Consider the following 7,920-nt stretch of genomic DNA (forward strand, 5'->3'; position numbering starts at 1 on the left):
TACTCATTACCTTGCCCACGTGATTGTAACCCCTTTGTACAGTATTTTCACAATAAAAAAAATAGGAAAAGTTATTTTTAACGTTTCCACGTTTTCCTTTGTTTTATTTTTATTTGTAAACTTGCAGAATAAAATTCCTTCCTTGTGGAAGGAACAAAATAAAATACTATATAATAAACTCTTTCTGCCCGAACCATGTGGTGGTCTCCTTTCGGCAAACCCTACACAAGGGAGTCCAACAACCTAGCTCACAGGGTTTGGCTTCTCTCTATGTTCTGAGGACATTTTGAGTGGGAGGTCAGCACAGTAATGATGATCAATTTTCCCACAGGAAAGTAAGAATCCTTTGTCAGATCTCATGAGATCTTGCTCCTATCCCTCCTTAGCCCATGTATTGGTCAAAAGCCTATTGCCATCATGTGAACCACTAAAGATATCAAGCTACCCATGTTAAATTGGAACAGACGCTCTACTTCTAAACTAAGCTTTCACCTTTCTTATTCAGACTCTGTTTCCTAAGTCTTCTTTCCCTAGAAGAATATCCACGTTCACAATCAAGGAACCATCTCTGCTGTCTTGTCCTGATCCGGATGACATCTCTGCATTCTATTCCTAAGAATGATACCCCTGTGTCAGCAGGAAGTAGCCCAGAGAATCTTCAAAAGCCTGGAATGTTCTGTGTGCCCAGGATAATACCACTCCCTCCCCTTCTGCTCTCCTCCTCCTTTCCAGGAGAGGGCAGCATGGTAGCCTTTCCAGAATTCTCCTGCTGGAAAGCAGTAATCTCCTCAGTCAATGTCCTGAATGAGAGTCAGCAAAGGGCTCCAGGCTCTGAGGTCACCACCTCACCCTCTGAGGTCACGCCCTCACCCACCCAGCCCTGTCTTCCTAAGCCCAGCCACGCCCTTATCCACCCTGTCACACCCTGATAAGCCCAGTCACTCCCTCATCCGCCCAGCCCTGCCTGTTTCCACCAGTGAGAGGCTCCCTAAGCTCTGAGGTCATTTCCGCCTCCGCTGTGGCCACGCCTCCTCCCCGCCTGGCACTATATAAGCCCTCTGGCTGGTGCTAAGCTTTGTCTCTGGGCCAGCCTCCCTCCAGTGCAGGTCGGCACGCAGGTTGGTCTTGCTCCCTCCTGTAACTCAGCTCTTCCCGCGGACTCGCTTCGTTGTTGGGAAGCTTGGTAGTGTCAAGAGCTCTCTGCCGGGCAGCTCTCTGCGATCCCAGTGTGTGCAGACATCTCCCAGGATCTCCTGCAGACATGGCGGTCTCCACCGCAGTCGGGAAACTGCGGATCCCTCAGGTGGCCAAGGTCAAAAACAAAGCTCCAGCTCTCGTCCAGATCACCGCTGAACAACTGCTGAGGGAGGCCAAAGAACGAGAGCTTGAGCTTCTTCCACGTTCACCTCAACAGAGCATCGCAGATGAAGAAGAATTCAGTGACTACAAGCTGAGGAAAAGGAAGGCCTTTGAAGATAACTTAAGGAAGAACCGGACTGTGATTGGGAACTGGATAAAATACGCGCAATGGGAAGAAAGGCTCCAGGAAATTCAGAGGGCTCGATCCATCTACGAGCGTGCTTTAGACGTGGCCTATAGAAATATCACCCTCTGGCTGAAATATGCAGAAATGGAAATGAAGAATCGCCAGGCCAACCATGCCCGAAATGTGTGGGACCGTGCCATCACAACACTGCCACGAGTCAGCCAGTTCTGGTACAAGTGCACATACATGGAAGAGCTGTTGGGGAACATGGCCGGTGCCCGGCAGGTGTTTGAGCGCTGGATGGAATGGCAGCCCGAGGAGCAAGCCTGGCACTCCTACATTAACTTTGAGCTGAGAAACAAAGAGGTGGAGCGGGCTCGGACCATTTACGAACGCTTTGTTCTTGTGCACCCGCGAGTGAAGAGCTGGATCAAATATGCCCAGTCTGAAGAAAAACATGCTTATTTTGCCCACGCACGGAAAGTGTATGAGAGAGCTGTTGAGTTCTTTGGAGAGGAACATATGTATGAACACCTCTATGTTGCCTTTGCCAAATTTGAGGAAAACCAGAAAGAATTTGAGAGGGCCCAGGTCATCTACAAGTATGCCTTGGACAGAATCCCAACACATGGGGCTCAAGAGCTCTTCAAAAACTATACCATCTTTGAGAAGAAGTTTGGTGACAGGCAGGGTATTGAAGCTATCATTGTGAGTAAACGCAGATTCCAGTATGAAGAGGAAGTGAGGGCCAGTCCCCACAATTATGATGCGTGGTTTGATTACTTGCGCTTACTGGAAAGCACTGCAGAAGCTGACACAGTGCGAGAGGTTTATGAGAGAGCCATTGCTAACATTCCACCCATTCAGGAGAAGAGACACTGGAAGCGTTACATCTACCTCTGGATCAACTATGCACTCTATGAAGAATTGCAGGCAAAGGATCCTCAGAGGACAAGGCAGGTGTATCAAGCCTCTTTGGAATTAATTCCTCATCAAGAGTTCACATTTGCCAAAATGTGGCTCTATTATGCACAATTTGAAATAAGACAGAGAAATTTATCATCTGCCAGAAGACCTTTGGGTCTTCCATAGGCAAGTGTCCAAAAGAAAATTATTTAAAAGCTACATAGAACTGGAAGTGAAGCTTCGAGAATTTGACAGATGCCGGAAGCTTTATGCAAAGCTGTTGGAATTTGCACCTGAAAATTTTACCTCCTGGATTAAGTTTGCAGAATTAGAGACAATCCTTGGTGATCTGGAGAGAGCTAGGGCAATGTATGAGTTAGCCATCAGCCAGCCTCGCTTAGACATGCCAGAGGTGCTTTGGAAATCCTACATTGACTTTGAGATGGAACAGGGAGAAATTGAGAGAACACGAAATCTTTACTGACAGTTGCTCCAATGGACACAGCATGTCAAGGTATGGATCAGTTTGGCTCACTTTTAGTTGTCTGCAGGAAAACAAGGCAGTGTTTCTAAATGCAGACAGATTTATGAAGAGGCTAACAAAACCATGCAGAACTGTGAAGAAAAGGAAGCGAGGCTTATGCTGCTGCAATCTTGGAGAAGCTTTGAGGATGAATTTGGAGCAGTATCATATAAGGAGAAAGTAGACAGACTCATGCCAGAGAAAGTGAAGAAGAGAAGAAAGGTTCAGACTGATGACGGGTCTGATGCAGGCTGGGAAGAATACTGTGACTACATCTTTCCAGAAGATGAAGCTGCCAGCCAACCTAACCTCAAACTTCTGACTATGGCTAAACTTTGGAAGAAACAACAGCATCCTGACTCAGATGCTTCCTCTAAATGTTGCCACATTTTGGTGTTTTATATTTTTATTTGTAATGTTGTAAAATTTTGTAATATTGTTAAGTTTGTAAAATTTTTCCTTGTTGGAAGGAATAAAATAAAATAAACTCTTACCTATCTGCAGCATGTTGTGGTCTGCATTTATTGAAACTTACATTAGAGAACCCAACACCCTGGCCCAGAGGTTCAGCTTCTCTAAACTTGCTGAGGATACTTTAAAAAGGAGGTTAGGAGATTAGCGATTATCAACCTTCCCTTGGAAGAGCAGGACAACATTGTCCTATATATGTATAAATGGTAGTTCTTTGTTTTCATATGGAAGATATTGAAGTGCAGTTGTTTATTTGATAGCATTATTTAGTACATGTATAGTTTTTATCAATTCCCTGGGGATGGCATTTGGCTCAGACACTTGAAGCTGTTAGGAACACCCACATTGCAGACCTTGGATGGACATCCACTTTTAGTATACTTGTTTTGATTCCAAGAAAGAGATTGCCAAGTCCTATGGTAGGTATGTATTTATTTAGAAGCTGCTATAAAAATGTCACAGTGCAGATCAGAAGGAACAATTCTGCCCAACTAGAGGTAAGGTATGTGAAGTACTGTTGCCAATGTTGACTATGTTAATTCCATCACAGGTCTTCATGGTAAGCACCTCTCAGGCTTGTTTCTTGAAATGTCACATCTGACCTTTCCCTGTGCCTGGTTGACTGGATTAAGGAGGTCTGACCAACAAAGCTTCTGCTCACCACTGGCAAGCCATGTGGATGTCCAGACCTAGTAACCCTTCGGCTCCTGCAGGCACCTGACTTCCACCCCACTGCAGATCCCAAGGGAGATCAGTCAACTCATGGAAACATGAGGAAGAATGATTTTTGTTTTAAGCTCTGATGGTGTTTGCTTGTAAGCCCAGTACTTGTGAGATTGAAGTAGGAGTATTGGGAGTTTGAAGCCAGCCTGGACCACATGGTTAGACCATGTTTAAAAGAATATATTTTTGGTTATTGTTAAGTCACAAAATTATGGCTATTTGATAGACAACAGAAACAATGGTTATCAGCCAAAACTAGGATGTGACTATAAAACCAATAAGCTGTCCAGTCATTTCCTGTTGATTTGGTGAGGTGTGTTAGTTTCTGAATGGATGGCAGGAGAAGGCAGAAGAAATGATTTAAAACCAGATAGGGGGGCTGGGAAGGTGGCTCCATGGTAAAGCACTTGGCTTGCATTCCTGAGGCCCTGGGTTCGATTCCTCGGCACCACATAAGCAAAAAAGAAAAAAGCTGGAAGTTGCACGGTGGCTCAAGTGGTAGAGTGCTAGCCTTGAGCTAAAGAGCTGACGGACAGCCCCCAGGCCCAGAGTTCAGGCCCCAAAAATAAATAAATAAAACCACCTAGGTAGGTAGGCACTGGTGACTCAAGTCTATTTTTCTAGATATACAGGAGCCTGATATCTGAGTATTGAGGTTTAAAGCCAGCCTGGGTAGGAAAGTTTGTGAGACTCTTATCTCTAATAAACTACTCAGAAAAATCTTGAAATGGAGCTGTGACCCACTAGTAGAGCATTAACTTTGAGCAAAAAGAAGCTCAGGGACAGTGCCCAGGCCCTGAGTTCAAACCTCAGGACTAGAACAACAACAACAACAACAAAATCAAACCAAAAAACACACCTAGGTTCTTGCCTCTGGTAGCTGCAAGCGTTTGGCTCTAGTACCATTTTGGCTACCAGAATCTGAGGATACTTAGGTGCTTTGTATAAAATGATGTGGGCAAAGGCTGGTGGCTCACACCTGTAATCCTACCTACTCAGGAGGCAGAAAACTGAGATTCAAACCCATCCTGGGCAGAAACTCTAAGGCACTCTCAGCAAAATGTTACACTAATGTACAGTTTAGAACGAGAGCTTCTGTTCCAATTTAACATGGGTAGCTTGATATCCGTAGTGGTTCACATGGTGGCAATAGGCGATTGACCAATATATGGGCTAAGGAGGGGTGGGAACAGGATCTCATTAGATCTGACAAACTAATCTTACTTTCATGTGGGAAAATTGATAATCATTACTCTGCTGACCTCTCACTTAAAATGTCCTCAGTTTATAGAGAGAAGCCAAATCATCTCGGCCAGGTTGTTGGGCTCCCTTGTGTAAGGTTTGCCTAAAGGAGACTGCCACATGGTTCATTGGTGGGAGACAGGCTAGTTTCCTGGATGTCTGATCTCTATCCCCTACAGATGGCAGCCACCATCTGGCTTTGCCTCAAGCAAGAGATCTTCCTGGATCTAATTTCTTCCCTGTGTGTGATTTATTCTTTTTCCCCTCTGAGGTACATGCCCAAGACTAACACATAACCACATATTGGAAAGGTAAAAAAATCTTCCCTGAGTCCTTTCCTGTGACCTAGCCCAACTGGGAAACAAGACACCAGATGTCCATTAAGGTACCTTGACATCTCCCAAAGCTAGACTTCTTGTGTTGGTAGTGTCAACTGTGATGTAACATTAGCCTATTTTCCCAGTTTCCTCAGTGTTGAGAAGTCAACAATAAAGTCTAAAGAATTAGCATTATCGTGTGAGTGTTACCTTCCTATGCCAAATATGGAAATATACTTGATTCTGTTTCTGAACTTTAGACCTCCAGGATTGCAGGAACTGTCCTTGTTTTGGACAAGACCATAGGAGATAAAGGATGGCCTCTTCCTTCCTCCAGAGCATCCATTTCACATTAAGAATCCTTTCAAACAAGGCTCAAAAGAGAGGTATGCATGCCTTGCATATCAGATCAGATCCAAGTAGGGATCAGATCAGATCCCTACTTGGATCTGATCCTGTCTGTTGACTAGCCATGGTGGTTGTTCTCCACAAGGGTACTCAGGGTCTGTTTTAGAAACAGGAGAAACACCTCTTTTCATCACCTGTCATTACCTGTTTTCTAATCCCGTTCTAACTAAAGCCCATTATTCAGTGTTCTCAATACTGTCTTTGACTAGATGAAGTGTCTGGAAGCTGTCCGCATGTCTCCCTTGGTGCTCCTGAAACTTGGTGAAGTTTGAGACAGGCATCTTGTTTTGTGGGTTGGTGTGGCAGAGCCTGGAGATGAGCCTGAAGCTGAGGGTTTGGGACTAGGACCCATTCCAGGGTCTCTGTGGTCACAGCAGCCCACTATGGAGGGATGTGTCATGCTGAGACCTTGCTAGCCAGGGTAAAGGCCATGGGGAAGGTGCATCTAAGGATGGGATGAAACATTTTTTTCTTTCCCTGGACGACTCAACTATAATCTTGTCTTTCAAGTTGCCTTTTTACCTGCTATGGTATGTATACATCATTACTTGGGCTTCTGGAAAGTTGCTCTTCAAGGTTCTTGGCTGGAGTAAAACCTGATATCTCTCTCGTGCCTACTACCTCCATCTCTGGACTTGGGCAGCACATATAGCTCCTATGTAGTAGGAATGGCATATTTGGCTTGCTTGAGGTCAGGTTTGAAACTTTCGAAGATCTTTAGTCTTAAAGCTGTGTCCTAAATCTCTTGGTACCCTTCAATTCTTGTCCTATTATCTGTCTCCTTTGCTTTCTAGGTGTGAGACAAAATATGCTTGCCTATAGTATTCAGTGTCCAGTTTTGTGGTCATCTCTGGAAGGGCCATGAGAGCTAGAATATCTGAACTTCTCTTCTGGGACGCAGCTTTCCACCCTCATAGGTGTCTTCCTGTAGATTTATCTTACACAACTAGCTCTCCCTGCAGGTGTAAGCCTGGTTCTCCCTCCTGGGAGCCCACCCCTGGGTGGGTCATCACCCCAGGCCCACTCCATCGCCCACTTTGGTGGTACAGGGAATCTGCCTGGTATCGTGTGGTGCACCTGCCTGCTTTGCCAGTGGGTGCAAACTCAGGGAAGAACCACCTCTACTACGGGCTGGGCTCAGGGAAGGTCAAGGGGGGGGGGTAAACAGGGTCCCCTCCACCCACCACCCCTGCCCAATCTGGTCCCTGGCTGCTTCCCACCTGCTTGGTTCAGCCTGAGCCCCAGCAGAGCAGCAGCTCCAGTAGCAGCATGCCCAGTGCCCTGCTCCTGGTCCATGTGTTCCTGCGGTTGGGCTCAGGAACCTCTCCCCTGTGCTCTCTCCCTGGCCCCAGCCTCTGCCTCTGGCTGTGACAGCTGGTGAAAGCAGCTGCAGCCAAGCTGGTTGAGGGCTGCCTTGCACCTCTCAGGAGCCAGGCTCCAATGCGCCCCCTCTTGGCGCTCCCTGAGGTGTCGGGGCCTCCAGGGAAAAGCATTCCCTGGACTATCTAGCCCAGGATCTGAAGTTGAGCTACCAAAACCCAGGGAGCTCAGGGGTGCTCTGGAAGCCATGCAAGTCCCTGGTATGCGCCTCTCTATCCCTGCTGCTTCCCGGTGGTCAAGGAGCCCTTGCCCTCTATCTCCAATTAAACACCCAAAGACTGGAAGTGGCACTGTGGATCAAGAGGTGGAGGGCTCTCCTTGAACTGAAGAGCTCAGGGACAGTGCCCAGGCCCAGAGATCAAGCCACACGACCGACAAACAAACAAACAAACAAAAACAGCTGGATTTCAACCACAATCCTCAGATCTCAGCCTCCGGAGTAACTAGGATTACAGGTGTGCTTT

At 46.4% G+C, this 7,920-nt stretch overlaps 1 pseudogene; it reads left to right on the plus strand.

Annotated features, from left to right (window-relative positions):
- Nucleotides 1–1,244: 1,244 nt before the first annotated feature.
- LOC122122228 lies at nt 1,245–7,482 on the plus strand (annotated as a pseudogene).
- Nucleotides 7,483–7,920: the final 438 nt, after the last annotated feature.

The sequence above is a fragment of the Dipodomys spectabilis genome, unplaced genomic scaffold, assembly GCF_019054845.1.
Source record: "Dipodomys spectabilis isolate Male_0828 unplaced genomic scaffold, ASM1905484v1 ptg000207l, whole genome shotgun sequence".
NCBI classification, from domain to species: Eukaryota; Metazoa; Chordata; class Mammalia; order Rodentia; family Heteromyidae; genus Dipodomys; species Dipodomys spectabilis.